At 54.6% G+C, this 12,543-nt stretch overlaps 1 protein-coding gene across 5 annotated transcripts in view; it reads right to left on the bottom strand.

Moving 5' to 3' along the window:
* The window catches only part of Bcor (BCL6 corepressor), a 123,578-nt gene that overhangs the window by 87,568 nt on the left and 23,467 nt on the right, over positions 1-12,543 (bottom strand). Inside the window, exon 1 of one of the 5 annotated variants that reach the window (XM_028767803.1) lies at positions 4,614-4,636. The exons of the other annotated variants lie outside the window; for them this stretch is intronic. The gene's annotated coding sequence lies outside the window, so the exon portion shown is untranslated. Of the gene's footprint in view, positions 1-4,613; positions 4,637-12,543 lie in introns of those variants that run through there. 5 annotated transcript variants of the gene reach the window in all.

The following is a 12,543-nucleotide window of genomic DNA, read 5'->3' on the forward strand; positions in this document are numbered from 1 at the left end:
GAGGGAGAGAGAGAGAGAGAGAGAGAGAGAGAGAGAGAGAATGAATTGGGGGGGGCAGTGCAAGCTGCTCTTTTCTCTTGGTCTGGGGCAGCAGTTCAGTCGAGTCCTGACTTGAAAAGCTGCCTTCTTGATTTGCATCAAAATCTCTCTGGCCTGGCCCCCAGGGGAAATAAAGTTAGGCCGGCTTTCCGAGGAAGGGGAAGTAAAGGACCCATGTGACCTCTGCCGCCATCCAGACAGAACAATCTGGAAGGCTCTGGAGCTTGGTCCCAGTTTAGGTTGGAGATAGAGAGGTTCCCAGCCCCAAGAGGCTGGTAGCTTCATCTCCCTCCCGGAATCCAGCCCCAGTCGAAGGGTAACAGCGGAGCACAGGGAGTGGCTGACTTCCTTCTCCACATCCTCAGCAGCTCACCCACAGTCCTTTATGTCCTTTGTTATCTTGCACATAAAAGGAAGGAGTCGCCCCTGCTGGGTCATTTGAGGATTCTAGCACTAGTGGCCCCAGATGTCCAGCATATTGCTTTGCATAAAGCAAGTGCTTAATAAATGCTAACTGGTTAAAATAGTAAGCCAGAAAAGAACCCGTTTCTCCAACCAGAACTGCTCTAACTCTGGTTACCTGTGTGCTCAGTACTTGGTTTCACTTTTTGCCCCGTTGACCTAATGTTTTCACTCTCTGATTTCATGAGGGCTTAAAAAAGACCCCAAGGTCTTTCTAGATCCACAACCACCACCTTTGTTTGGAAGCTAGCACTTTACCCCCCAGTTCTGATCATTGGGATCCCGCCACCTAGGCCTAGGCTTCAGCTGATCAGTGTCCTGTTCCTCCTTGCCTGGTCAGGGTAACTTCACCATACACACCCAGTCACTGGATTCTTTGACACATCTGTTCCTTTCTGTCTCCACGGCCATTTATACAGTTCCAGCTCCTGAGTACATAGGCCCTGTAGCACATGAGCAATGACTCCAAAGCCACAAAGGGCACTTGGATCCCCCAACCCCCTGCAGCCAGTATTGTCTAGAGCTCCGATAAACCTTCCTCTTGCTTCCAAATGATGAAGCCTGAGTTTAGGGGCCTGTGGTCTCTGGATTTTCCCCTTCATTCTCGTTTCCCCTTATTCCCTAGTTGCCACTGATGTGGTGTCTGAAGCTCTGCTTAGGGTAAACAAACTGATCAGACGGCTCCCTTTCTTCCCGCTCGCAGAAAAGTCACTTTCCCTGCTTAAGTAATGACGGCCTTTTTCTCCCAGCCTCCTCTCAGCCCACGTACATTTAGTGCAAGCTGCCCTGGGTAGACTTTAATTAGGTACCAACTCACCCAGGGGCAAATACCAAGGACCCCTTGGTATTTGAACAAATGGGACCCAGGCTTGATGTAGGAGCCTGTAGTCAGCCTCCCCTGGCTGATAAGTGACTGGCGGCCAGCAGGTAGAGGGCTGTCCATTCTGAGCTAATGATCGCCTTAGGCACCAAGTGATGGAAAATTCTGGGAGGCTGGCAAGCTGCAGGGCCAAGCCAGGGACAATTGTATGGACCAGTTTAACATGGCTGCAGGGAGGGATGACAGAAGGAATGCAGCCTCTGTGTGTGTGTGTGTGTGTGTGTGTGTGTGTGTGTGTGTGTGTGCGCGCACGCGCGCGTGTGTGTCTGTGCTCATGCGCTTGCTTGTGTGTGTTTGCTTGTGTGTGTACATGTGTGTGCCTGTGTGTATGCCTTTTCTCTCTAGTCTCCCAGCTACCTTTCCCTAGCCCATGCACTTTCCTACCATTTCTCTCTTCTGTTCCTAGCCCACGCGAGTTGAAATTAGAAAGGTCTTTGAATTCATTTATTTGTTTTAATAAAGACAGCATTTTAAGCAGCATATTTGCAGCAATTGAGTGTTAAACTAAACACCAAGCCAGCTAAATGTGTTAGGGGGAAATGAAAAGTCAGTTTACAAGAAACATATAATTAACGCGTTCTTTGACTTTCCCTAAGCTTTTGTCTGGCGCAGGACAAGACAGAGGCGCCATAATCAACTTTAAATAATTGAAAGATCGCATCCAGGCAAAAGGGGGACAAAAAAAAGTTTAGAGTAGAAAACAAAGGCCAAAGAAAGGATTTGGAGCATTGGAATAAATACGCTTAAAAATACATCTTTTGTTCCTTTATGTTTAGTCAACATCCATTTTCTCCTTCCCAATAGGAAGGCTCTAGTGTGGATGATACCTGTGAACAGCCACAGAAGCACAGACCTGGAGGGGGAAGGGAGGTGAACCGAGGCACCCACAGGAAATGCATGGGAGTTTCAGGAAGTTGATAAATCCAGGCTAATGGAAATTGCTATTGCACAACATGGGAGTCTTCACGTGGCCCGACTTCCAATAAACGGTTCCCCTCCTCACCCCTTGGAGAAAGTGAAATAAGACATTAGACTTTCAATAATCTCATATGGTGATGATCAATCAAAACCCAGAGGAGAAGGCCAATTTATAGAAATTGTATCTGCTTCACTGGGCGAGTGGAACCAGGGAGCTGAAAAGAACACTGTAGTCGCCTTTGATGTGTGAAGTTGCTCCCAAATGACAAACGCCAAAAAGCACTGCCTGTACACATGGGGTCTTTTCAAAGAGAGAGGGTGCTTCCCAGAGGCCTGTCGTGGGCCACTCACTGTGGGGACCTGACTAAAGGGAAGGCACATGGTTAGGCCACATCAAAGGTATGTATTTCTATTATCTGTTGGTTATTTTAAGTTGGAGTTACCATCTTTCTTATTTGTTTTATCGCCACTGAAGTTTATTTACTGAATTAACTTTTAATGGACCCTCGACTTTGTTCTTCGGAGTTACCTTCTAATACTCGGGCCTTTTTAGCTAGGCCCCCTCCAGGCTTTGTGATCAGCTTGCCTTTGTGACCCTAGGCCCCCATCCCCTCCACCCCAATCCTGGAGGTGAAGCGCTCAGCCTCGGTTAACTCCTTGACTGCTGGTGTCTTTTTTTGTGTGTGGGACTACTAATCACCTCCTGTTGATCACTGCCAAGTTCTCAGGTTGAAGGAAGGAAAAAAGGATCTCTTGACCATTCTGACTGGCTTTCCACATGAGCCTGAAAATGTCGACAAATTTGAAACATCTGCCGGGCTGCTTTGGTCTGATTGCTAAAATATGCCGACCTCAAGCCCCCTACCCCCGCCCTTTTTAATCTGTTTCATATTCACAAATTAAGCATTTAGTCTGGGTAATAAATCAGGGCGGTTTACGAGGCTCACACGAGACAAACAAGCGAGAAGGGCGCAACACAAGCCCTTGGAAGAGGAGCTGCCAGAGCCGAGAGCACTGGAACGTCTAGAGCAGCCCTGGCGCGCCCCGAAAGGCCTCCCGCACCCACTCTTTGGCGGGTCGGGTAGAGGGCCAGGTGGAGGATACAGATGAGCAGTCCGAGCCTAGGCCCACGCTTCTGGAACCTTCCACGAGAACATGATGTACCTGGCCTGCCCCAGCTCCAAGCTCCTCGGCGCCCCTCCCCTGCCAGGAAGCTGCTGCTGGCAAAGGCGACCACCTCACCTCACACACGCCCTGTGGTGGGCCCATTAAGACTCTCCCGACAGAGAAGACTGGAGCCCCTCCCCCACCCTCTTCTATCCGGCTGGGCTCAGTCTTATAGATTCCAAGCCTACACTAACCGAGGAAGCAAAAGAGTGCCCACACGTGACTGCCACCAAGCCTAGGCATTAACCTCTCTTCGCCCCGACCTTTTCCCGCTCCCCTACCTAGGTTTCGAACCCAGGTAGCCACAAAGCTAGGTTCAGATTCAAATGCGAAGCGGATGGCGCCTTTTGAGCAGATAGGGGCTTTACAGGGGAGTTGAGAAGGGAACCAAAGACACAAACGGGACCTGTCCCCGCTGCAGAAATCCAAGCCCCAGCTTTTAATGGCCACGCAAACTCAAGGGGCTCTTATTTGTGCGTTTCCCGCCCTCCCCGGATCACCCGTGAGAAGTGGATCTGGACCAGCGGTTTCGGGCCAGTCTCAGACCCAAGACCTTGAGAGACCTCCTTCGAAGAAGAAAGTGGCTCTGGAGTCACCTCGACTGGGCCTTTTGTCGCCCTGCTATATACTCAAGTTCCCTAACGACTGATGTTCTTGATGCTATCACGGGACGCGGCGGGGCGGGAAACCCGGGATCCTGGCGTTACAGCCCACCCTGAACCTAGGGAGAGGGTATAGAAACAATTCCCCCAACCCGCAACACAGCACACACGTCGCCCTTCCTCTTTCCCTAGCACACATTCCAACTGCGAAAGCCATTACCGCCGGCGCGCGAGAGACTTTTAAAATATTTACAGCCCGCTCTCCGCACGGTAGCCTGATCCATCTTGTGGGCGCGGAGGCGGGGCGTTCGGGCGGAGGAACGGAGCCCGGGTGGGGGGCGCTAGCTGCTTCTCCCCACCCACGGCCCCCGGGTCCCCTTGGCGCCCCCACTTCGTAACCCCGGCTAGGGAGGCGACCGGTGCCTGTGCGCAGCGCCCCCGGGGGCCCTGGCCCAGCTGGAGAGGGCGGGGGACAGAGTCCGGGAGAAGGGAGGGCGGGGAGGCTGATTTAAAGGTTCTCACCGGGAAGCGAGCAAGGCACAGACCTGAGAGCCGCCGCGCGGTGAAATCCGAGGAGCTCTCTTGGCGAGGAGGGGCTGTCAGAGGCCATTTATCTCTCGCCAGAGTGGAGGCTCTGCTCCCACACCGCCCGCGAGTAACAATGGCAGCGAGCAGCAGCTCTGCACGCGCTTCAGTGCATGAATGGATTGCGGAAGATGCTTGCGCTCCGCTCCACTCCCGCGGCTCCTCGAGCGCCCCTCCCCGCCCGCCGCCCCCGCCCCCGCCCCCGCCGCCTCCCTCCCAGCCCTTGTGGGCGCCTCGCGTCTCGTAGGTTCGCAAGTTGGGCCCTGTGGCGTGGTCCCTTTCACTCAATCCGCCTCCGTCCCCCCCTACACACACACCCCGCTCCCCTCCAGCCGTTTCCCAGGGCCTTGGCACCTCGCCATCGATTGTCATTAGGGGCTGAAACTTGACACTAGCCTTCCCGGCCTCCCCGACGCAGACACCCCCGCCGGCTCGTTCCCTCTCTCCCGGCCCTGGCAGCTCGCGGCAAGTTTACTTTCAAGGAGTTGGACCGCGTTTCCGCCGCAGAGGCCGACCGCATGCGGGCCGGGGAGGGGGGTAGAGGGTGGGGAGGAGGGAGTCGGGGTTCCGAAGGGTGTCACCTGCCCTGGGGCCTAGGGTGTTTCCAGGTGTTCGCTGGCTTTCAGCCCAGTCACTCCCAGCCGGCTGATCCTCGGCGGGTCCTTGCCTTTGGCACGTGCGCGTGCACTCTGGTACTGGGACCCCAGCCTACATGTCCCGCCAGCAGGACAGCGTGCCCACATTCTCCAGGGGGACTAACAGTCTCCAGAGTGTAGGGAGAGGGCCACAAACGGCGAGGTTAGCCGCAGAAGTGTGCCCCCCTCGACTCTGCAGTAGGTCTAATAAAAGTCCCTCGCCAGTTTCGGCCTGGATCGGAGCGAAGCAAACCCAAACCCTCTGAGGCTCCTGTCTCATAGTCCTGAGAACAATTTTTATAAACACTGGGGAACCTTCTAGAAGTGGACACACACAGCGACACTAAGGCAGTGCCCAGAAACCCGCGGGAAGAGGCTAGGTTTCGGGAAGGCAGCTACACGTGCGCAAAGGCGCACTCTGGGAGGCAGAGCGCGACCCATGGACCCAGGAGACTGGTAAGGACAAGCGAGAAGCTGGCAGTGAGACAAAGCCAGAGGAGAACGCCAGGAAGGCTCAGCCGCAGACCCGGAAACACAGGCTGCAGCAGCCGCCTGAGCCCGGCGCGGAGGCGTGCGCAGCCAGGCCCTGCCTGGCATATCTCCATTCCTGTGCCTAGTGACGAACGCACACCCGACTCTTGGCAGGCCCTGCTGCCAGAGTTGGTCTCTGTAGGCTCAGGGGCGAGTGAGGTTTGTGAAACTTCCCAGCAGAAGAGGGAGTCCCTGGAGCAGTCTTCATGGATCCAGGCCCCTCTGGCATCCACCTTTCTCCGAGCTTGAGACAAAGATAGCAGGCTTGTAGGTGAAGCATGGTCTCATGAGTGCCATGGTCCACCGAGTTTCCATTTGGGCTTCCCTATGGCGGTACCATTATAGCAAACTACCCGCTCTGGCTTTCCAGCAATTAGGAACCAAGCTGGGCTTTCCTCAACCACTAGCACTGTAATGCAATTTGAGAGAAGACCCGGAGTTGGTAGGTACCAAGGCTGTCTGGCCACAAGCAGATTGACACGCTGGGCCAATCGGGCCCATCAGTACCTAGCAGGCTCTGCTCCCCTCCAGCTACCTACCACCAGCTCTGGTGCACTGGTCTCGACTGCAAAGCACCCTCTCTTCCCTTAAATGAAACCAAGGGCTTCCCCACTGCTGGGGGCTCTGCACATGCACACTCCCTGTACCCAGACTCTCGGATGTCCACCTACCTCTTCTGGCCCTTCCTGTCTCCCTGTTGGTGGTCTCCTCAAAAACCTGACTGTCTAGCCTAGTGGAGAAAATGGGTGTCACAGAGCCTGGGTGGCCAAGTGGAGGCCCCTGAGGAGTGGAGGACAAGGCCTTTAAAGAGGAACGGGCTTCTGTCGGCGAAAGAAGACACCAAGGAGGGGGCAACGGGAGGAGGGAGACAGAAAGGGAAAGCCAGCACTAATCCCTCAGCCTGCCTACCTGGGGACAGCTGCAGACAAAAGGCTTTCCCCTGAATATTATTATCTCCTTTGCACCAGCAGTTCCATCCAGCTATAAGAGAAACAGTGCAGACCCCGTTCCCCGAAGTGGCAGCGGAGCAAAACTGCCCCAGCGGTTAAGAAAGGTGAGTGGACAGGAGGGAGATATTAAGGCTACTGCGCTCAGTTAGTAGAGCAGGCCTAGGGTTTCCTGCCGCCGTTCGCCGTTCACTTTCCTGTTCGGTAGTCCTCTGTGCACGTCCTGGGGTGAGTATGGAGAGGGGAAGGGTGGTTACTGACCAGGAGCAGACATCCAGTTAGGAAAGTCCCGGAAGGAAGGATGCGGCTCCACACCTCTTCCTCTGTCCGTGTCTAACACAGCAGCCCCTTTCCATTGAAGCCCAGAGTGGGCCCCCAGTCTGCTGCCCTTAGGCAAACACTGTAGAGTGCCTCCCTAGACCTTCAGCGGGAGCTATTAGAGAGGTCTCAAGTCAGCCTTAGGAGGCCCAGCTTTGCTCAGCCCTCCCCTCTGTCTGCCATCCCTGCACCACTCCCACCACCCCCAGCCTTGGCTGCAGGATGTCTTGCATCCAACTGTGGTTTCCGGGCAATAAAACAACTATTAAAGTCACAGGCACGGCTGGTGATTTGCATCGCATCCTCTCATGCATGGATTCAATATTTAATACACAATATTGAATACGGATATTAAAAATCAATAGCTGGAGACCCCTGGGGAGGTGTCACAGTGCGATCCCGACTCAAGACTACAAGCAACTTGGTCTAAAAAAGACAGGAACAGCAAGTTCAGCCAAGCTAACAGATGCACCAAGGGAAGTGAGGAGTCATGGCTGCATCTCAGCTGCCTTATATGCTTAAGGGTACCATTCTGAAGTTGAGCTAAATAAAGCAAAGCCAACTAAAGTAAAGCCTGTGGCCTTTACTGGCTGCGGGATGGATGGATGGATGGATGGATGGATGGATGGATGGATGAGGGACAGAGAGTTATTTCCATGCAGTTAGCCAGCCAGGTGCATGGAGTTGTTTGGTTGCTGTTTGTATTTTCCTTTGGTTCATGTCTGAGTCTTGCATGCAGGCGCTCAACTTTTCCCATCATGATAGCTCCAGTTCCTAGGCCTCAAGACATCCATCACCACAGGCCCCATGGGTAGCTCTAGGCATAAGCTTTCAAGCAGATGAAGCAGGAATTCCAATAGCTGGCTCTGGCTCAGGATATTCTTGGTATGATAAAAAACAAACATGAATGCCTACCTTTCAGGGTCTTCTTGAGTGACCAGAACCTTCAGGCCTGTTGGTGGCAAGGGGGTTGATGGGTGTGACAGAGAGAAGGGACCAAGAAAGCAAGATCATCTGTTAAATAGACAGGAGGCAGCGAGCTCCTGGGACGCATAATTATCTTTTCAGGCCTGAACACCAATTATTCTCTTCCTTATGAAAACATAGAAATATGCTTTATCCTAAAAAGGGAATGAGGCATTCCCAGACCGATTAGGTAGAGGGGAAGGAGAGTAAACATTTTTCAGAAATCTCCCCCCCCACACACACACACACTCCCAGCTATAGAAATAGAAGAAAACTTGACAATAAGAGACAACAACTTTAGCTGATTGGAAGGGTCTGGAGAACTCAGAAACAAACAAACAAACAAACAAACAACCCTAAGTGAACTGACCTGCCAAAGTGCCAGCCTTCACATTAAGTTATTAGATTAATTCTGTGAAATTCCTTTTCCTCATAGTTTAAACCAATCCAGAAGGAGTGGGAAACCGAGCTCTAGTATAAACAGATTGGGAAGATACCCCAGGAATACCTCCTAGTAGTCATCTGGGTAAAAGTCAGGGGCGAAGACCAGAGGTGTTGGAAAATGATAGTCAATGAGCCCATGGGCTCCAGTCTTTGTTCCCTAACAGTTGTCAGAGAACCATCAAAGCCAGGATGAGAACAGACACCCTTCTCAGAACCCAAACCGGAAAAGCAGCTGCTCTCTTTTGGGCTGTGGAAGATCCTCTAATGGTGGTTCACTCACCCAGACCCTGAGAGTTTGCCTGTGTCTATACATGTGCTTTCTGGCTAGGGGTTGCTGCTTTTTAAAACGTTGGGCCTTGGGCCTGTGACATCCACTAGTAATCAGTCTATGAGCATGTTGGATAAAAAGCAACTGAGCTCTTGTACCGCCATCAGCAGTTTCTTCCTGAGTCTACCAAACTGCTTTCCAGTCAAACGTTGAGCCTCTTATAGGCCCCTACAGTTTACAGGCTGCACAGATAGATGGCATCCAGTACAAATGTGTGGCTGGGACAATCGATGGCTGACCAGAGGAGTCTGGGAGGAGGGGGAAGCACCACAGGCTTGAAGCTGACCCAGCTTGGGAGTTTTGCATCTACAGAGCCCAGAGACTGTGTTTTTTTTCCTAGATCTGCCTGGTACATCAGTTCAGAGTGCAAGCAGTTTTGTGGCATTTAGGTGGCCTTAGACCCCAAGTGTGGGAGGCTCAAGAGACTTGTATCCCAAGTTCCAAATTGTGTAAACTAGCATAAGGGACCGGGAAAGATAGAGGGAATTATTTCCCTGCCAACACCACCCCACCCCTTTATAATGTTTTCCTGTTAGGAACCAAAGCTAGTGAAGTTGTTCTTGGAGGCCCTCTGTACTGCCACTACTTCCTGATGCAAGGCCCTGAGAATAAAGGCTTTCTGCCAGGAGGTTCCCTGGTTTAGCACCAGGAGCCTGGAATCCTGGCGGGAATCCTCGCACTTCCACCAAGACACTAAGTCAGTCTCAGTCTCTCTCTCTCTCTCTCTCTCTCTCTCTCTCTCTCTCTCTCTCTCTCACACACACACACACACACACACACACACACACACCACTTCAGGAACTGCTGAAGTGAATGCAGAGCCTGACGCCAGGGTCAGTGGAGGGACTGTCCCCATCACCAACAAGTTGCTGGCCGTGATAACAGCTGTGGGAGGGGGGAAGGGAGCCGCAGGCAGCCACGACTGAACGGTTGCGATCTAGAAAATTCAACAAGAGGCCGCCACAGTGGCGGCGGCTCCAATTAGCTGAGCCAACAGGGAAGGCAGAGAGCTAGGCAGCGGCCCTGCCGATCACGCCCCGGGCGAGCAGGCAGGAGGGGGCGCGGGGCCTCGGAGCTGCTCGCCCGGGCAGCCCTCGCTCGGCCCCTCCCGTGGGTTCTCGGAGCGCGCCTGGTGTTTACATACTGTCCTTCCGACACGGGATCAAGTTTCAGGCCGCGCTGGAGGCGCCTGGAGCCCGCCACAGGCCGGGGAGAAGGGAAGAGCTGGAGCCGGATCTAAGGCCGAGCTGCACCGGCCGAGAAGGCCGGGGCGCAAGTGGTCACAGCTAGTATAGCCCTCCCTCCTTGCTTGGGGTGAGAAGTCTATCGAGTGGGGTTGCAAAGGCAGGTGGAGCTGGGGAGCGCTGTCCAGAGAGAGAGGCTCCTCTGAGTCGCGAGTGGAATCCAGGGAGCACCCCGGACTAGGGGGTGGGATGTGGGTAGGCTGTCTGATGGGAACCCAAGGACTGTTTTGAATCCCCCTGTGAGCTCTTCACTCCTCCCCTAAACTCCTTTGATAGACTACCCGATCCAGACTGTTGTGGTGGTGGTGTCTGTGGACTGCAAAAACACAAAATTCGAAGCGACCACCCGCTTCTCCTTGTCCACCGTGGCCCCAGTGCTGCGAAGGCCTCGGGCGAAGTGCCCGAGGGTGCCCCACGCTGTCAAGTGTGGGCAAGTGATCCCCAGCTGCAGACACACTGTAAACAGCCGAGTGTGCGCCCTCCTAGCTCGGGATGAGAACCTCACCCAAACACAAGTGTCCTCTCGGGCTCCCCGGCGAGATTTCTGTGGCAGAGACCGAGGAAAGAAAGTCCCCCACCTTCACACCAGGACACCTGCATTCAAAAGAGTGTTCTGAACCTGCACAGGCGCCAGGTGCTGCTGAGAGGGGAAGAGTCAACCTGCCCCCTCCCCGCGGAATACTTGCTTTGTTCCGAGAAACGGGGGAAGCATTAGGCTGCTACCCCCAGGGAAACACAAAACTTTTTGAATCTCGGAAAGGGCGGTGAAACGCTTTTCGAAGTTCCCGAGATCGGTCAAGGAAGGGAAAAGCAGATGGCGGGAGGAGATCGGGGAGACTTCCGAGAGAGACTAACTGACACGTGGGAGGAAAACAGCTCAGGGTGACCAGGCCGGAGTCTCGGGAACTCAACTCAGCGTGCTGGTGCTTCGCGAGTTCCAGCGAACAGCCGGCTAGGCCAAGTGGTGCCTGCCCAGCTGGCGGCCGCGCCAGCTTCCTGCCCTACCCAGGACCGCAGAGCAGTCAGGGACGCCACCTCTGGCTGGCTTGGTATCGCAGGAGGATGAGGGTATACAAATAAACCCCGAATCTCTGCACAGCTCCCCTCCCCCATCTTCCGCAACATAGTGGACCCAGGCCAATTGGTGGGTCATCCGTTTCAGTTTTGCAACCTGGGGTGAAAGGGAAAGGTTCAATGAGCTAACCATAACGATTGGGTCAGTCTGAGATATCTTAGGTCTCATTCGTTGACTGCCTGTCCCCTCAGCTCCCACTCCACCCTACACCATCCCCGTCTCCACCTAGCTGAGGGAGCCACTAGGTTAGCGATAGAAGGTATAACAGGCAAAAAGACGAATGGAGACAAATTGGCCACCTTTCTCCTGACTGCCACCTCTCACTTAGCCTTCCCAACATTCAAGGAAGGGGAGGGCACCTAGGCTCTGTCCCATCCCCCGTGGGACGCTCCCCTCCGTCTCGGAAGCTCAGACTACGAACTAGGGTTTTCCCCCTTCCCCGTGGGCTCGAAAGGTTTCTAACTTCCTCTAAACCTCCCTCCTCGCTCCGAAAAGCCCCGAGGAGAAGAGCAGAGAGGAAGCAAGCCACTAGTGTGCTAAATGAAGACCATGTGTGAGGGTGGCGGCATCAGAGTCCCGCGGCCGGGGAAGGGGGCGGTGAAGGCCGGTGTGCGGCCCACGGCTGGCTCCAGGTCGAGGCAGCCAGCGCCTGGGCTTTGGGGGACGCAAAGCCGCAAGAAAGTACTGCTAGGATAGCCTGGTGGCTGGCCGCGGATGAGTGTGTGTGTATGTGTGTGTGTGTGCGCGCGCGCGTGCGCGCGCTTGGTGGACAGGATCTGCCGCGCCGCGGGGGGCGGGGGCGGGGGCGGAGCCCTGACTTCCTGGGCCGCAGCTGCGACCCAGGGCGCAAGAGCAAATCTGGCTCCGCGGCGACGGTGGCTCGGGCCCGCCACGCTCGCAGCTGAAAATCAACAAAGGGAGGCGACAGGCGAGCGGGGGAAGGGCGCGGCTGAGCGCTCGCTGGCTGCTGTGGAATAATAAAAAATAATTAATAATGATAATAAGAGAAAAAAAATCCGCCGGCTTTCTGGGCACTGGGTTTACCGTGCGGCTGCAGCGGGAGGCGCGCTGTCCTTGACGCGGCCTCTCTCGCCTGGTCTGCCCGCCCCTCCCCCTCCCTCGCCCCCTCCCCTTCCTGGGAACCAGGAAGAGAAAGGTCTGCAGCTGACAAATATTATCCATTCTCCCCATCGATCGCGGAGTGTACAGATGTGAGCGCTTGATGTGCCCGCGGAGCGGCGGATCCTCCCTGCTCTCTCGCCGCCCCCCTCCTCCCCCTTTGTTCTCCTCCCCTTTCCCTCTCTTTAAATAGATTTCAGGGCGCTGCCTGTTGGAGAGCAGCTGGCGATCTCTCCAGAGAGAGAGAGAGAGAGAGAGAGAGAGAGAGAGAGAGAGAGAGAGA

Source organism: Grammomys surdaster, unplaced genomic scaffold, assembly GCF_004785775.1.
Source record: "Grammomys surdaster isolate TR1022 unplaced genomic scaffold, NIH_TR_1.0 182, whole genome shotgun sequence".
In the NCBI taxonomy this organism is placed as follows: domain Eukaryota; kingdom Metazoa; phylum Chordata; class Mammalia; order Rodentia; family Muridae; genus Grammomys; species Grammomys surdaster.